This window comes from Schistocerca piceifrons, chromosome X (genome assembly GCF_021461385.2).
Source record: "Schistocerca piceifrons isolate TAMUIC-IGC-003096 chromosome X, iqSchPice1.1, whole genome shotgun sequence".
Taxonomy (NCBI): Eukaryota; Metazoa; Arthropoda; class Insecta; order Orthoptera; family Acrididae; genus Schistocerca; species Schistocerca piceifrons.
Window position 1 is genome coordinate 428,119,210 of NC_060149.1, and position 17,434 is coordinate 428,136,643.

The 17,434-nt window shown below is 40.3% G+C and overlaps 1 protein-coding gene across 1 annotated transcript in view; it reads left to right on the forward strand.

The window, feature by feature from the left end:
- The window catches only part of LOC124722396 (lisH domain-containing protein ARMC9-like), a 209,806-nt gene that overhangs the window by 28,819 nt on the left and 163,553 nt on the right, over window positions 1-17,434 (forward strand). The gene's annotated exons all lie outside the window — the stretch shown is intronic.

Below are 17,434 nucleotides of genomic sequence, written 5' to 3' on the forward strand. Positions count from 1 at the left end.
CATGGTTTAGAAATGAAATAGTTGCACAGTGTTTGATGTTATGTTGCACAGATTTCTATTTATATGTGCATGTGTAGAAATTGCTCTTTAGAAGAATTACTTAAAAAAATAAAAATAGTGTTTGGTTCCATGTTGGTTTATATCCATACACTCCTGATCATTGAAATTAAATAGCAAGAAAGAAAACTGTTGACTAGTCTCAATTTTTATATATTTACCTGTTATGCATCCCAGTGATGAAGTTTCATCTTGAGGAGAAAATTTGTCTATAGTGTCAGTTACAACAAAAGGCAATCAGCATTCATATTTACATGTAATATCAATGCCAGAAAACAATCAGTTGTGACCATATTTTCAACATGTAAGCTTGGCTGCAATGATTGCGTTACATTGGTCAGAAATCTCGCAGTTCCATAAATGTGTAAGAAAGGTGCTAGGCATTAAGTAATTTGTGAACTTTGTGTATTGTGGGTCAGTGATTGGATTTATTGGTACCTGATAAAGGACAGTTTGTGGGGTCATGAAGTACTGGTGTCTCGACCTACTGTAGTTAATTATACAGAGACTTACATTTGGCTTGGCCATGAACAACCAATCAACACAAATTTGGAGGACTGTGAAAGGTACATAGTTGAGGCTAACACCATCTTGGCAGCTAGCAAGTGTTAAGAGATGTTGCTCTGTAAGCAGTTGACCAGTCAATTTGGTAACACATTCTTGATTACCATACACTGCACATTCATGTAAACTAGATCATAAATGGATTATCACAGAATATGGTCTATATGCACCTGTGTTTAATAAGAATTCATCATCAAAAGACAGTTAAGTCAAAATAGTTCTGTTAGCTTGACAAGTTACCTTTCCCTAGTGTCTGACATAAATTTGTTTGGTGTCAGCTGCATGAGGCAACAGATTCATTGTGAATGGTGTCAACAAAGCTAATGATTATTGTTTAGTACTGTGTGTATGTAGTTGACAAGAACATATGGAGTAAATTTCGAGAAACACACTACAGATTACAACATTGCACATTTTTCAAAACAGTGCTGTCATCTTTCAAGATGAAAGAACTAGCCATTTTGCACATCATTTGGTAAAATGGTACATTATATAAAGTGGTCCAAAATGTTTTTAACATGACCTTCATTGCACAAAAATGTAAAAAAATTCTGCAGGTCACAAACGTTATGGTGACAGCCTTTAGACTTGTAGCTACCTTAGCAGATAGCATGTCAATGTCGCTGCCCAATTGCTAAAGTGGCTCCTTTGCGGATCTCACAAGGAAGTGTGGATCCTGTAACCCTACAGATATTTTGTGAGATCAGTAATTTAACATAGGACTTCCACATCAAAAGTCACCAATGCTAACAATTTAGTCATATAGGCTATTCACATTTCTCATAGTTTACAACTGAAACTAACATAGTGGTATCTGTCCATAATTAGATAAGTTGTTTTTACAGATATAATGATGTAGTCTCCTCATTTTTCAACCAGCTGACATTTGCAGTTAATACACTGTAGAGATATTAGGAGTAGATCAGATTAGATTAGATGCACTTTTTATTCCAGTAGCTCCATAGTGAGGGGTCCACTAAGAAGTAGAACATGTCAGAAAAACAAAAGTACACTTTAAATGTTTACAAAGAAAAACAAAGAAGCTAATGTACCTTCCACAGATCCCAAGTGAAATAGCCCTCATGCATGTAGAATAAGTAATAAAAAAAAAACCTCTTGAACATATTTTTATTTAAAAGGTAATAACTGGTCACAAAACACACAAATGTTCAATACACTGAGGTGCATATGATTATTCTTAGGCCATTGTAGCCATACTCATCAAATATAAAAACCATTTTACAACACTTATTTACAATGACCACAGTACTGCACTGGTTGTGTGCAGAAGTCAGATTTTACAAACTTGTTACTTGATATTATTAGTAACATACAAATCAGTTGGTTCTGCTTAGAAATTCATAACTAGAGTAGATGTAGTTAATCACTAATAAATCCTTTAGGCTCCCCTTAAACTGAATTTTGTTAGTAGTTGAACTTTTTATGTCTGCTGCTGAATGGACACCTTTCTGGACCAAGGTAAGTGACTTTAAATATTTGTGAAGATTGTTCTTATTTCTAGTATTGACTCCATGAACTGATTTGTTAATTTAAAAAAAAGAGATATGTATTTTAATGACAAATTTCAGAAAGAATTAAATATACTGGGAAACAGTGGTTAGTGCCCCCAATTGCCTAAACATGCCTCTGTTGGATGTTCTCAAATTCACACCACAAATAATTCTTATTAAACATTTTTTGACATGGAAAACTTTGGCCTGACGTGGTGAGTTACAAAAAAAAAAAAAAAAAAAAAAATAATTCCTGTATGACATTGTTGAATGAAAGCAAGCATAGTATGCTAGCTTTTAATTTTAATATCACCTATGACTGACAACATTCACATTGGAAATAGAGATTGGTTTAGGCACTTCAGCAGTACTGCGGTATACTGCTCTTCCCAGTTTGATTTGTCATCAAGCAGTAATCCCACCAATTTAACATTGTCAACTTCTCTCTGTTTCTCATCAATTTTAGGCATATATTGGTGGGAAACCTCTCAAAAGTTCTGAACTGCATGTAATGGTTCTTAATCTTTAGTGACAAAGTGACAGCAGTAACCAGGAACCATTTATTAATGTTCATGAAAATTTCAGTAACTAGTCTTTCTAACACTTGATTTGCTGTTATTGCAATGTTTGTATCATGTGCAAACACAACTGTATTTGTATCTGCTAACATTACAGACAAAAGGTCATTGCTGTACACAAGAAAAGAACCATAAGATGGAACGCTGTGGGAGACCACATGTAGTTAGTTCTCAGTTAAGTGATGCCTCATAGCTCAATACATGTGTCTTTCCTTCCCATTCTACTGTACTAATCTAATTTACTTAAAAGGTTGATGTGATTTACATAGCCTTTGACAGGTCACAAAATATACCACTAGCCTGTAATTTATTGTCCAATGAATTAAGTGCATTCTCACTGTTTGTGTAAATAGCCTTCTGAATATCAGAACCCTTTTGAAATATGAGCTGTGGCTTTGACAATATATTATTTGTTGTCACATTGGTAAGAAGCTGATTGTTTATTACCTTTCCTAAAATTTTTGAGAATGCTGGCAAAAGTGATATTAGACATAAATTTGACAGTATTCCTTTGTCTTTTATAAACAAAGCCTTAACTTAAGCACATTTCAACCATTCGGGAAATTCCTTGCATGCTTTTGTGGTTATTGTTAATATGAATACTTAGTTTGTTAGGTTGAACAAGTGGCAGTCTTAAATTCATTGGTGGCATAGTCCATGTCAATTCAGGCAGGCTAGGGAAAAATCTTACCTTCATAGTCTCGGATGTTACTGAATTTAGCATATGTTAAAGTGAAGGACTAAGTAAGGAACACACACTTTTTTGTTTTCTCAAAAAAACAATTTCTGCTCTGAGATACAGCCCTCCAAAGATGACTCTGTGCATACCATTTTGAAGATGCAAATTTTGGAACAAATACAGCCCTCCAAAGATGACTCTGTGCATACCATTTTGAAGATGCAAATTTTGGAACAAATTTTAAAATCTCTGGAACAGTTCTAGATATTTTGTTGGGCTTTTTTTTTATTTGAAAGCTAATTGCTTTATGATTACAAAGAAATCCTCAATTTGGACTTAACTGTCAAAGTTCTTTTACTATAGTGTTCTGAACTTTTTTTATAATTTATGGAATTTTTTTTTTTTTTCCAAAAATGCCAATCCATAAAATTAGGATTTTTTTTCTGCTGATTAGTACCATATTGTTCTACATTCCCTGAAAAGGAGAGCTTCCACTTTTAGGTTGAACAGGTTTTATAAACAACTGAAATTTCTGCCATACATACAACCTGTTTTATTATCACATAACAGGCTCATAAAAATAAAAACTTACCCTTAGTTAACATAATTTTAGTTTTAAAAGATGAGCAAGAGGCTCATGTTTCAAGCATTTTAAATGGCTCCAAAATGTTTGTGAATGGTCCAAAGGCTTAAAACTTCCAATTTATACAATTTCTGTGCTCTTTGTTTTGTACTGAAATTAGCCAGTCAATGAACTAAAAATGTGTCCCACTGCTTCAGTATCTTCCTTTGATATAGAGTGATGCCTTCCTGTTGAACCAATATGAACTGGCAAACTTGCAGTCTTCAAAACATTGTGAACAGGAAGTGAGCATTGATGGCGTTGTTGCTGTCCTTCAACTGGTAACCTATATCCAGCATCTGGTCCATGTGGTAGAATAAAGTTCACTACAATTTCATTTAACATGTCTATAATCTCTGCAATCCACCAGTCACATTCATATACACACGCCACAACATCCCCCTTATCTGGTTGTGAATCTGAATATTATCCTGCTGTTTCTGAGGTGTTGGCCGAACGAACAAAATTTCTTCTTTCTTGCTCCTTAAAGTTCGTGCAATATGAGTTTGCCCATCACTTTGAGTCCAAAAATGTGTCCTGAATTCCTTTCACAGGAGTAGTTTGTTTGGACCATTCTTCTTTTTTCTGCTTGCGGAATTCTTCTATGTCCTTTTTGGACAAAAGAATCAGGGCTGTGGATGTGTAAGATTTCACGACTCTCGTAAAATCATCAGCATTCCGAATCGCAACTTTATTTGGTCTGGAAAGATTATGTTTTGTAGCATGGTGCTTCAGCAAGCCTCCTACACCATCACAATGCCCCTTCCAATGACCAGTAGCACTGTATACCCAGTCAATTGGCAAAAGCGACTTGCTCAATTCAAACAGCTGATAATGATTTTTTTTAAATGACTAGGAGCACCATTAGAAATAATTATGATCTTCTCTGCCCCTGTTTGCGGTGGAAGAATTTTGCGCATTGCTAGCAAAGCGTGTGCTGAGTCATGTCCTGTGTCATCTCTTATAATTGCAACACTTGTGGCCTTATTTTGAAAATATGTCACTCCTATAAAAACTGAAACCTGGTCATTACTTTAATGATACCATTGTACTTCTTGTGGGATAATTACAGACCAGTCCTCGGCAAAATCACAGTGAAGCACAAAGCATAGTTCTTCAGCCTGTACGCACCCTTTCACTTCTGCAATGTGCTGTTGTTGCAATTTCTTCAGATGCTGGTGTGTTACTGCTTTCACTGATCATTTACTAAGTTCATCAATGAAACTGTCAAAGGCAACAGTTTTCATAATCAGTTTATTTTCCTCCTATGTCACACATGTAATTTCTGCAGAGTTATCTGCTACGTCTTCCAGGCCAAGTGTCTGTAAAGAGTCCTCCCTTTCCAGGGCAGTCACCACATTCATGAAACAAACGAGTCTCTTGCTTTACGCCACAGACTACTAATGACTTCACATGCCCAACCAAGGTGTCATATGTCATGTGCTCCAGTAAGTTCTTCAAAGTTACCACATAAAGTTCAAAATTTGCACAGTGCACACACAGACAGACATCTCTAAGTGGGTGTGAAACTACCCACTTAGGTCATAGTGCATAAAATTTTGATCTTCCAATATGTGAAGTTGTATAGTTGCTCTTATAAATTGCAAAAGTTTCTTTAATACTTGCCAGTCATGTACCTTTCACAACTTTTTGACCTTTAACTGTTGCAGTTATAGTGTCTTTCTTGTTGGCTCTCTGGCGAGAACAGTCCCTTTTATCTTCCAGATAAAATGACTGCACTATTTGAACTTGAGCTGCTTCTACAGGATGACCATAATAGGGATCTGGTCTTCCAAAGACTCCTTTTACAGACCTCACATTTCTTGATTTGTCTACCATGTACTTTGGTGCTGATGGAATGTGGTTCAGAAGTGTTTTCGTTGAAAATGTCTCTGGAATAATAGTTAAACCTTGCACCTTTTTACTGTAGGACGTGCAATATTCAACAGCTGAATTGATATTTGTGAAAAATTCCTGGCAAGAGGTGCAAGAATGCTTTGGTTCATTTTCCTCTGAAGATGGAATTTCTACTTTGAAGTTTTGCTGTAGTGTATTCATCCATAGCTTTAGTAATTTCTCCCCAATTTCTTGATGCATAGAGTTTATGACTCAAGTTCACTGACCACAGTTTCTTAACAGGACCAGCATCTACCTCTGTAGTTGACTGATTCAGGCTATTTAATTGTTCCTCTGTTGATGCAAAATCTGCATCATCTGCACCATGGGAGGCTTCACGTTGTTCAGATACTATCATTGTTGTTTTGTTCTGTCAAAACATTTAGAACACAAAAGTCATCACTGGAAACATCTTAACCCTTTCTTTACCGCGTAGCTTATAAGAAACATCATCTTTCCATAGATGTATTTTGCATCAAATCGATTTTAACTACTCTTTGCCATTGTTTACTTGAAGCTCCATGCCAGTAGTGACTGTTCCTCACAACAGATGGCAGGAACTAACGCGCGGGAAGAAGGAAACAATTGTTGAGCGTGACTAGTTGCTGGAGTCTTCATTGTGAAGAATTGATGATAAAAAAACGTACGTAAGTTTTGCACTTTCGTTAACAGTCAAATAATTATCGTGTGTTGTGACAATCCTTCCTGCATAAGTACATCATACATTTGACTTGCATAATGATTTCCAAATAAGATAAACTGCGAAAAACCTTATGTTGCTTCAAAGCAACAGTGGAATTGAGTGGAAATTCCGTAATATAATGCCTCGCTTTACAAATCTATTGATGTAGGTGTTTGAAATTTTGCTTTGCAGGTATAAAATCACATTCTAGACACTTTTTAAATATTGCGTCACTATGTCTGGCTTTTTGACTGATGCTGACCTAGAATATATTATGAATTTACCTGATAATGAGTTCAATGCATACATTGATGTCCCTGATGGGGATATATCAGATGTTGGGGACGAAGATAAAGATGAAACTGTCGAAATTGATGAAAGTTCTCAAGCTATTTCCGAAGCAGCTGTCATGAATTTCATTCATATGGTGGAAAAGGAGGATGGAGCTGAAATTTCGGCAATTAGAGAGGAGCAAGAGACAGAATATGAATTTCCAAAGGTAGAGACCACTAACAGAAGTAAAAATATTGAGAAAGTACATAATTATAAGTATAATTACGTATTTTAGACGTCGATGTCTTTAAATTTCAGGCTGATCCAGTCAACAGTGGTGAAGTTATTGATTCTCAGCCAAAATCAGATGTAAGCGACAACAATACAAATGAAGGAGCACCATTTACACGTGAGCAGGAGCAGCAGCAGCAAGTAAAACATAGATGTAAGCGTAGTGATTATAAATTTAAAAAAAGAGATTTTGTGGTACAAGACACAGAATGGAAAGGATCACTTCCACCACCACCACCACCACCACCACCACCACCAGTAGAGGAAATGACACCTTTGCAATATTATAAAATATTTATGAATGATGACGTATTTGAACTCATTACTGAGCAATCCAATATCTATGCTTTGCAGAAAGATTCAGTTTCTTTGCGGACGAGCAAAAATGAAATGGAGCAGTTTGTTGGTATTTTATTGCACATGGGCATAATCAAAATGCCTTCCATTCATTTATACTGTTCGAATGAGTGTAGGTATTCACCAATAGCTGATGCGATGAGCAGAACTCGCTTCTTCCAGCTACTGCGGTATTTTCATGTTGTCAATAATCAAGACTTGCCTGAAGCTAATAGTAATCGTGACAAAGTCTTCAAGATTCGCCCACTTTTATCTGCATTGCAGTCATCATTGAAGACACTCCCTCCAGAAGAATACCAAGCTGTTGATGAACAGATAATACCATTCAAGGGTAGAAGCGGTTTGAAACAGTACATAAGAAATAAGCCTCACAAGTGGGGCTACAAATCTTTTACGAGAGCTGGTGCTTCAGGCATGATGTATGATTTTGAAATTTATGTTGGCAAAAACACCTGCAGTGATAGAGGATTAGGTTTGTCTGGGGATATTGTTTTGGCATTGATGGAAACATTGCCAGAGAAACAGCATTTCAAAGTCTTTGCTGATAGTTGGTTTTCTTCTATACCATTAGCAATTGCCCTGAAAGAAAGGGGCATTGAATTCTGTGGCACTATCAGGACAGACCTTGAAAACTGAAGCGGAGCTCAAGAAAACTGGACGTGGCTCCTGTGACTGGAGAGTGGAAACAACAAACAATGTAGCTTTAGTACGCTGGTTTGACAGAAAATGCATAAATTTCGTGTCAACGTACGCTTGTGTTGAGCCCTTGGCAACATGTAGACGCTATTCTGCATCTGGAAAGAAATTCATTGATGGACCTAGACCTTACATAGTGGAAAAGTACAACAAACATATGGGGGGCGTGGACCTTGCTGACATGTTGATAGAACTATACCGTATCAACTTGAGGTCACGGAAGTGGTATATGCGCATTGTGTACTGGTGTTTGTCTGTAGCAGTTGTCAATGGATGGCTACTCCACCGTCGTCATATGGTCCAACGTGGCAAAACCTCAAAGATGTCACTCCTGCAGTTCCAAGCTAATATTGCTGCAAGTCTACTGCTTGCGGGGAAATCAGGTTCCCAAAAGAAGAGAGGAAGACTAAGTTCTGAAATGTTGACAAGGACTCCTGCAGCAAAAAGGAGTGTATGTGCAGCTCCAGTTATGGATGTGCATTTTGATGGGTTCGAAAACTTTGCAGATATGGTAGAGAAGAAAGGTCGATGTAAAGTTTGCATTAAGTCTACTACACAAATTTTTTGCACCAAGTGTAAAGTGCATCTGTGTCTCACAGTAAATAAGAAGTGTTTCCACATGTTTCATGGAATATAATTACTTCATAAGGCAAAGATACAACACACACTGATGTCTGATGAGATACGTGAAAGAGTGAAATGTCTGCAGTGCAAAAATTTCAAATTTTTACTAATACACAGAGCTGAATTTGTTAATTACTCGAACGAAAATTAGTCATCACCACATTGTCAATAATAAAAATGCTGTGCATAGACTTCTAAGCTATAAAATGTGATGTATAAACCAATATTTTCCTTACCTGAATCCATGTTTATTGAATTTTGTTTCTATGATGTCACTACCTGTAAGAACCACTGTTGCTTAAAAGCAACATTAAAAAATTTTTGAAATAAAACATATTAAAAAAAAGATTATATCATATTTTACATTTATGTAAAAACGAATGCAGATATTTTTTTTTCTCAAAACTTCGAAATTCGGTAAAGAAAGGGTTAACTTTGAAACAGTGTCTTCAAATGAGAACACTTATTCCCAACCTGAACAAAATCTGTTCTTTTTTTGTTTGTCTTATACATCGCTCTTTTATGGATATGCAAATAATCGGCATACTTCGCTCTCCTGTGGCCCCAGTCAGAAGACATTTCAAACAGTCCTTTTCACAAAACACACTGCAACTGTGTCAACTGTCAAATTCCTTACGAAAATGCAGAACTCACTGGATGGTCTCAGATTTCTTACAAGCCTCTTCAGTAAAAAAGATTAACACTGAACAACTACTATACAGAAACTCGCAATGACAACCATGACAAAGAAACTGACAAGAAACTACAACAAAGTGTAAGAAATATCTGCAACAATGAAACTGATAAGAAATAACTGTAACAAAGACAATAGAAATAAACATTGTAACAAAAACAAAATTGTAAGAAACAACTTCAGTGAAGACATACATTACCCTTGAAAGTTAAAAATGATTTTTTAAAATAAAACCTGTCCAACTTAAAAGTGGAAGCTCTGTGTTACTGAGAATGTAGTACTACATGGTACTAATTAACAGAAAAAAATCTAACTTTTGAAAGGGGGAAAAAAAAAATTCTCGAAATTATGAAAAAAATTCAAAAGGCGACAGTAAAAAAACTTTGACAGATATGTCCAAACAGAGGATACTATTGTAATAACAAAGCAATTATCTTTTAAATAAAAAAAACTCTAAAAAATATCTAGAACTGTTAGAGAGATAACAATTTTTCCAAAATTTGCATTTTCAAAATGGTGTTCATAGTGTCATCTCTCTCTCTCTCTCTCTCTCTCTCTCTCTCTCTCTCTCTCTCTCTCTCTCTCTCTCTCTCTTACTCCTGAATTTTAACATATGCTAAATTCAATAACACCCGAGACTGTGAAGGTAACCCCACCCCAGTGCCTGAAGTGATGTGGATTATGCCTGGTAGGATACTGGGAAAATGCAGTCACTCTACAAAGCAAGATTTTAGAAGACACTTGTGTGATCAAAACTAGAGTACTGCTCAAGTGTGTAGCATAATTACCAAATAGGACTAGCAAGGGTTACTGAACATGCACAAATAAGGGCAGCAAAAATAGTCCCAGGTTAGTTTGACTCAAAGGAGACTGTTATGGAAATGCTGAAAAACATCAACTTATAGATGCTTGAAGATAATGTCAACTATCCCATGAAAGCATACGTACAAAGTTTCATTAACCAGTTTTAAGGGAGGGATATAGTACAGCCTCCTGTGTATCTGCAAGGAAGTCCTGAATCCATTTACAAATGTTGTCTGTTTCTTGGTAAGTGAATATTTTGTTCTCTCTCATTCAGAAGCAGTGAGAGTCAAATGTCATCTGGCCATACTGATTTAGGTTTCTGTGATTGTTGTAAATCCACTAATACGAGTCCAGTTCTTTGAAAAGGAAGCACTGAATTTCCTACTTTATCCGTAGCCTATTGAGCATGTGCTCTGTTGCTAATGACCTCATCGACATGTAGGTTAAATACACAGAAAGCCTTTCCAACTCTGTTTGTGAACATTGCAGGGTGAGCAGCCTCCTGGAAATTACACCTAAATTTTTTCTTTGCATGTAGATCAGAAAAATTGTTTTGCGTTTCATACATGGTGAAAATTCATTCAGGATGATTTGATGCTTGTGTAGTTTCTCAGCAGGAAAGCCATATTTCACTGAATTGTTTTTATGGTAGTTTTCAATGTGTTTTTCACTCCTGTTGAGCTCACTTAGTGTTGTCATAGTTAACAACATGTGGACTTTCAATCTTCTGTTTTTGAGACTTTTTCCTAGACCTTCTTTGGGATAGATAGTGATGGGAATAATGCCTTTTTTCATTGAAAGTAGCCACGCGGGATAGCCACGTGGTCTGAGGCGGCTTGTCACAGTCCGCGTGGCTCCACCTGTCAGAGGTTTGAGTCCTCCCTCAGGCATGGGTGTGTGTGTTGTCCTTAGGGTAAGTTAGTTTAAGTTAGGTTAAATAGTGCATAAACTTAGGGATGGATGACCTCAGCAGTTTGGTCCCATAAGACCTTACCACAAATTTCCAAATTTCATTGAAAGTAGAAAATATTCCACAGCTCGTAAGTTGACTGTCAGTGAATATGTTCAGTACCCTCATGTCCGCTTGATAAAGCACCTTTTCCTTGCTGAATAGGTGACTGTTTTATACAGAAAACTGCTCTGAATGTGTGTGGACACTGTAGCCCCAGGCAGTTGCCAGTGCTACAACCATCCATACAGGCATGGACCACGGGTAGTCACATCTAAAATCTGCAGGCACACTACAATGGGACATCATATACAAAGAGCCTGATAATATAAATAGCCCAGTTTGTTTTTGACAAAACTTCTCGCTATCAGCACAGCATCAGTTGGCGCCAGCTGCGCTGCTGGCAGTGTTGTGATCGCAGGTGCCTCTTCCCATCCATGTGATCCTCTGCCCACTGTACGCATGACTGTATTCTTCTGTCAGGCATGTATGAAGGGCACCATCTGACCACTCCACTGCAGTGCGCACTCGCTGTGTACGTGGCTGAGCTGCTTGAGGAGCAAACACCACTGCGTCCAAATTGTCAGGCCATCATCGATTGTCTCCTCCATGTAAACTCGCTGAACTTCATCTCCGACCCATCCTCCAACTTACCACTGCCCGTCCAGGGCTCTCACCTTGCTAGACATCACTGCCAATCATCTCGGGCAATCATCCCAGTCTTCCACCTCACTGGACATCACCACCAATTGTCCTGGGTTTCTGCCTCACTGGGCATCATCTTTGGCTGTCCTGGGATGCCGTCTTAGTGGATGGCTCTCCGACTATCCAGGAATTCCCTGTAACTGGACAAATCTCCGATGGTCCAGGACTGCTGTCTCGCTGTACACACCTCTGGCCTTGCAAGACTGCCATCTGATTGTATGCATTTCTGATTGTGTCCACAAATGCCATCTCCATGGATGCATCTCCGACTGTCCAGGACTGACATCTCTGTAGATGCATCTCCAACTGTCCAGGATGACTGTCATGCTGGACATGTGTGTGACCATCCAGGGCTACTGCCTCGCTGGACACCATCTCCAATCATCCAGTGATTCTGCCTCTTCACTGCTGCTCATCCTCTAGTGTTCTACTGTTCTCGATTGACCGTGCGCTCACGAACCGCATCTGTATTATTATAATTCAGTTCATTTACGTAAATAAAAACTCAATTGCTCTCTGCTAACTGTACAACTCACTTACAGTGCATTGCTTGCTCCAGTTACGAACACAAAAGTGGTGATGAAGACCATTCTCCGTTTTCTTTTTCTTTTCCCAGAATATTCCATTGTTTCTGTCATGGACTGAGCATCTTTACAATGCTGGAAGGAGATGCTGTGCCTCCAAAAGCAACAGATGAAGCCACACCAGGAGTAGATGTGTGCAGTGCTACAACAGAGTGTGACATGCATCCATTTTCACTCTTGGTATCAGTTCAGGCATCTGCAAAGATGCTCTGTCCTCTGCTGCCACCAACATCGCACATGTGTTTTGACATTTTTCTGACTGCCACTGGTGCTCCTGTTGCTGAGCACTTCTGCCACCATGCACTGCTGATGCCGCTGGCCCCCTGCTGACGTCCAACCCGTTACTGGGTCAGCCACGTCAGCCCTCATGTAGTTGGCCCATTCAACACTGACACTGTCCCAGCCACCAGCTTTGCTGCCAGGCTAGGCACCTCTGCCACTTGACCAGCCACCTTCGCCGCCTGCAGGGCTCCCTTTGGCACTGCCGTGACTCCCTTTTCTGCAGGTGTGGCCTCCTCCTGCCACCAACGCAGTCTCCTGCTCAGGTCCAGCCTCCTTCGCTGCCAGCCTGGCCAGTTCCTTTGTGTCTCGGGGGACCGTCATTGATAGAGCATGTCTCCCATTAGCCACAGATGCCCTGCTGCCACCATTGCTTCTCTGGCAGTGGTCAGTGGTTAGTGGTTCTGTCTGTCTCCTGTCATCCACAGAGATGCCAATGTCTCGATCATGTCTCCGCCAGCCGTTGATAATAGAGCCTTGTCTTCCATCAGCCACAGTCACCCCGTCACCACAATCACATTTCCAGCAGCCATTGATGGTCGAGTCCTGTCTACCATTCGCTGCAGACACCCTGTCACTGTGGTCCACTACGTTGAGCCTGTGTCTCCTCCCTTCAGGTGCTGAGTGGCCTCAAAGCTGGCTATGCCATTTCTTCTGAAGGGAGGAGGCGTACTGTAGCCCCAGGCAGTCACTTGTGCTACAACCAACAATACAGGCAGGGACCGCAAGTCTACAATCTGTAGGCAGCAGTGCTCTGGGGTTCATATACAAACAATATAAATAGCCCGGATCATTTTCGACTGATCGTCCCACTGTCGCCATGACACTGGGAGGTGCCTGCCACATGCATGTTGCCATACACAGCACTGCAATCAAGTCCATCTGTTCCCATTGCTGAGATCATGTGCTCACTGCATGCATGCCTGTATTCTTCTCTCTAGTGGGTATTTACGGCACCACTTGGCTGCTCCACTGCAGTGTGCTTAGTGTGCTCTCACCGTGTACAAGGCTGAACTGGTCAAGAATCAGTCATCATACTTCCTCTGAGGTGCCTAACTAGGCTTCAGCCATTTCTACAGCTTGCTGCTGACTGTCCAGGGCTGTCACCACAATGGTCATCATCTATAACTGTCCAGGACTCTCGCCTCACAGGGTATCACTGGTGATCATCCACGACTCTCACCTTGCTGATCATCATCTTCAGCTCTCCAGGGTCGCCATTATGCTGAATGCATATCTGGTCGTCCACTCGCTGGACGCATATCCGTCTGCCGAGGACTGCCGTCTCGCTGGACGCATATCCGTCTGCCCAGGACTGCCGTCTCGCTGGACGCATATCCGTCTGCCCAGGACTGCCGTCTCGCTGGACACATATCCGTCTGCCCAGGACTGCCGTCTCGCTGGACGCATATCCGTCTGCCCAGGACTGCCGTCTCGCTGGACGCATATCCGTCTGCCGAGGACTGCCGTCTCGCTGGACGCATATCCGTCTGCCCAGGACCTCCGTCTCGCCAGACGCCACCTCCGATCGTCCATGGCTTCCATCTTGCTGGACTGCGAATGCTACTTGTCCTCAGTCATCCTACTGCTGCTGGTATACTGTAGCCTCGTGGACTGTAATTCAGTTGATTAGTGTGAATAAAAGTTCCGTTCTTCTCTGCTATTCTCCGATTAACATCACTTTGTGATCGATGTGTTGCAGCGGCAAGGGTTGGTGTCATTGGAATGCAGCGAGCCGTTCTTCAAAAAGCGCTGCACACACCTACAAAACAGGCAACACAGAGAGCATGTGCTACTCGAGAAATAACTACTGTTGGATGGTGGCTGATCCCTACCATTTGACTCACTCAGAAGTCAATCACAAAGTACTTTTAATTAGAGTATAACTATGTATCTCATTTGCAGTGCGTAGCTTCCTGTGGGCGTGAAGCCAGAAGTGGATTTCGAGACAAGACAGTGTGTCATTAATTACATATCATGATGTTCTTCCGAGGATTGTAGGCTGTGCGCTGCCTTTTTACAGACCATGTGTAACCATATACCAACGTACAAAACCAAACGTACAATAAAATATGAATCTATCAACAAAGCAAAATAAAATACTTGTCTGATCATTTAGATTTAGATTTCAATTTCCATGGTTTTCCTACACCAATTGATGTGAATGCCATGATGGTTCTTTTTGGACGACACAGCAAATTTCCTTCTCCATGTTTGTCAATTATGACAATCTACTGCATCTTACAATCTAATTATTGATGGGACGTTAAGTCCTATCTTCCTTCTTTCATTTTGACAAAGAGAAAACGATGTCTTCCTCATAGACATTACTGTACTGAGACATACAGGCTGCAGACAATGTGGATAGGAGATAATGTTGAAAACACCAAGAGCTGCTAACATGAATCACTTTATTTTGCTACCAGTTTTGATCACAAATGATCGCTTCTGGGTAGCTGAATAATTTAGAAATGAAGTAGACATAACTATACATAAATAACCATAACAGGATTAATATAGCTCACCATATTGTTGTTTGTACTTATGGAAACCATCACTCTAGCTTCCCTATACGTAAACGATCACGCTTTTGGAAGTGACCATTCTGTATCATTAGTTACTGTAAGGTCAAATCATCATCATCATCATCATCATCATCATTTCCAAGTGAACACACGTTATGTCATCAACTTTTGTTTCAATTCAGATGATGTTATTGTTGTAAGCCTGCTTCCTCAACAAGTTTCATTAAGCACAGCGTATTTAACAAATAAAGCACAGAAAGTAATAGTTCCTGACTCTTCTGGAAATACACAAAATGGAAACTTCTGTAGGTGAATATCTATTGGCCAATATAGTACTCTGAAAGTTTGTTAAAAAACTCGCATGTTAGTGCTGGAAAAAGTTGTTTGTACATTTGACTGGGAAGTGGTAAATACAAACCGTGAGCTTGATGCACTCATATACTGTTCATTATTCACTGAAAATGCTACTCGCAGTTGAATGGTGAATGAAGACAATTCTGCATTAGGCAGACAGATAAGTCAATTTTACAGCTACACTTCGGTGGTATGTACCAGCAAAAGTCCAGATCAGTCCAGGAGAAAAATCATGTAGGGCAAGGTCATTGTCAATAACTATACTGGAGAGCTTGCTGTAAACATTTGTTGGTTGTGACAAGCATGACTGGGGAAGAACATGGCAGCCCACAAATATGCCACTGGTTTTTTGCCCCATAACCTGGTACCAGTGACTATATCTTTCGATACTTTTGCACCATGCCTAATGATCCCTCTGGATGTATGCTTAATTATACTGAGTAATCTGTCAATACGTCCAGCATGATTACAAGATCCTTCCCTTCGTGAATTGGTCCATAGAGCCAGAACTGTTGTGGGTAGGGTCAAGGAGGATGAGATGGGTGTGGCGGAGCCTGATGCAAAGAAAGGCTGGGGTGTGACTTTCTATGCTCATGGACAGAGAAGACGATGGTGGTTCAGACTCACAGCTTGCTGCTGGTCCTGCCATGTCAGACCTTGCACAGACAGGGGTCTCCTGTGTATTGTCAGGGTCCAGCTCCATGGGGGTGATGGATGTTGGCTATAGAAGGGAATGTGTGCACCAACTGCTTGGGGTGTTGTCCTGGAACTGGACCCTATGACTGCTGTTGTTGGCACTTTGGGTGGGTAAGGTGGGCTGCCCCTGCCTGTATGGCAGACCCAGAGTTGGCGTTTACCCCACACAGCCTGTTGAGGATGCTCTGAGATGTGGTCACCAGGACCAGCTGGTGACCTTCCTGGGCAGTGATGGAGCCACATATCCAATCAGACATATGTCCTAACATGTGTGCCCAGAGAGGGATGCATGTCTTAAAACGGGTGGCTGCTGCTGCTCCTCCTCCTCCTCCTCCTCCTCCTCCTCCTCCTCCTGATGGGGGCTGCAACAGATTTAACAAGGAACATTGAGGGTGTGTCTGCAAATTCTGACAGGCTTTGATTGTGGGTCGGTGTTGTCCAGTAAGAGGATAAAAGGGAAAGCAGAAGACATGGATGTTAATAGTTGTTCTGTCTGCTTTTTAAACATTCATACAAAATGTTAGGGTATGCCATTAGAGGGAGGGTAAAAGGGAGCTGTGATAATGTGTTTGATTCCATTCCAGGTGCAAAACCAGTGAAAGTCAGTGGGTGCAAGCTGTGGCTTGTTATTGGTGACAAGAGCCTGTGGGGCTCCTTCAATAGAAAAAATGGTGGTCAGTCTGTTACTGGTATTCTTTGTAGTGGTCTGTTGCATTTTGAGCATGTAAGGGAAATGAGGGTATGCATCTATTAAAAACAACCACATGGTCCCATGGACTAGACCCACAAAATCCATGTGCACCCAGTAGCACAGTTAGTTAGGCATACTCCACATTGGCAGGCTTTTGGCTGTGCTGGTGGATGCACCTGACAAACTTGGCAGGGTTGAATCATGTATGCAATATGTTTGTCAACCAGTGGCCAGTACATGAGACATCGGCCCAGAACCTCTGGAATCGCCACTCAACACTGTCTGTCATATTGGCTCAATTATAGGACACCTTTGAAAAGTTG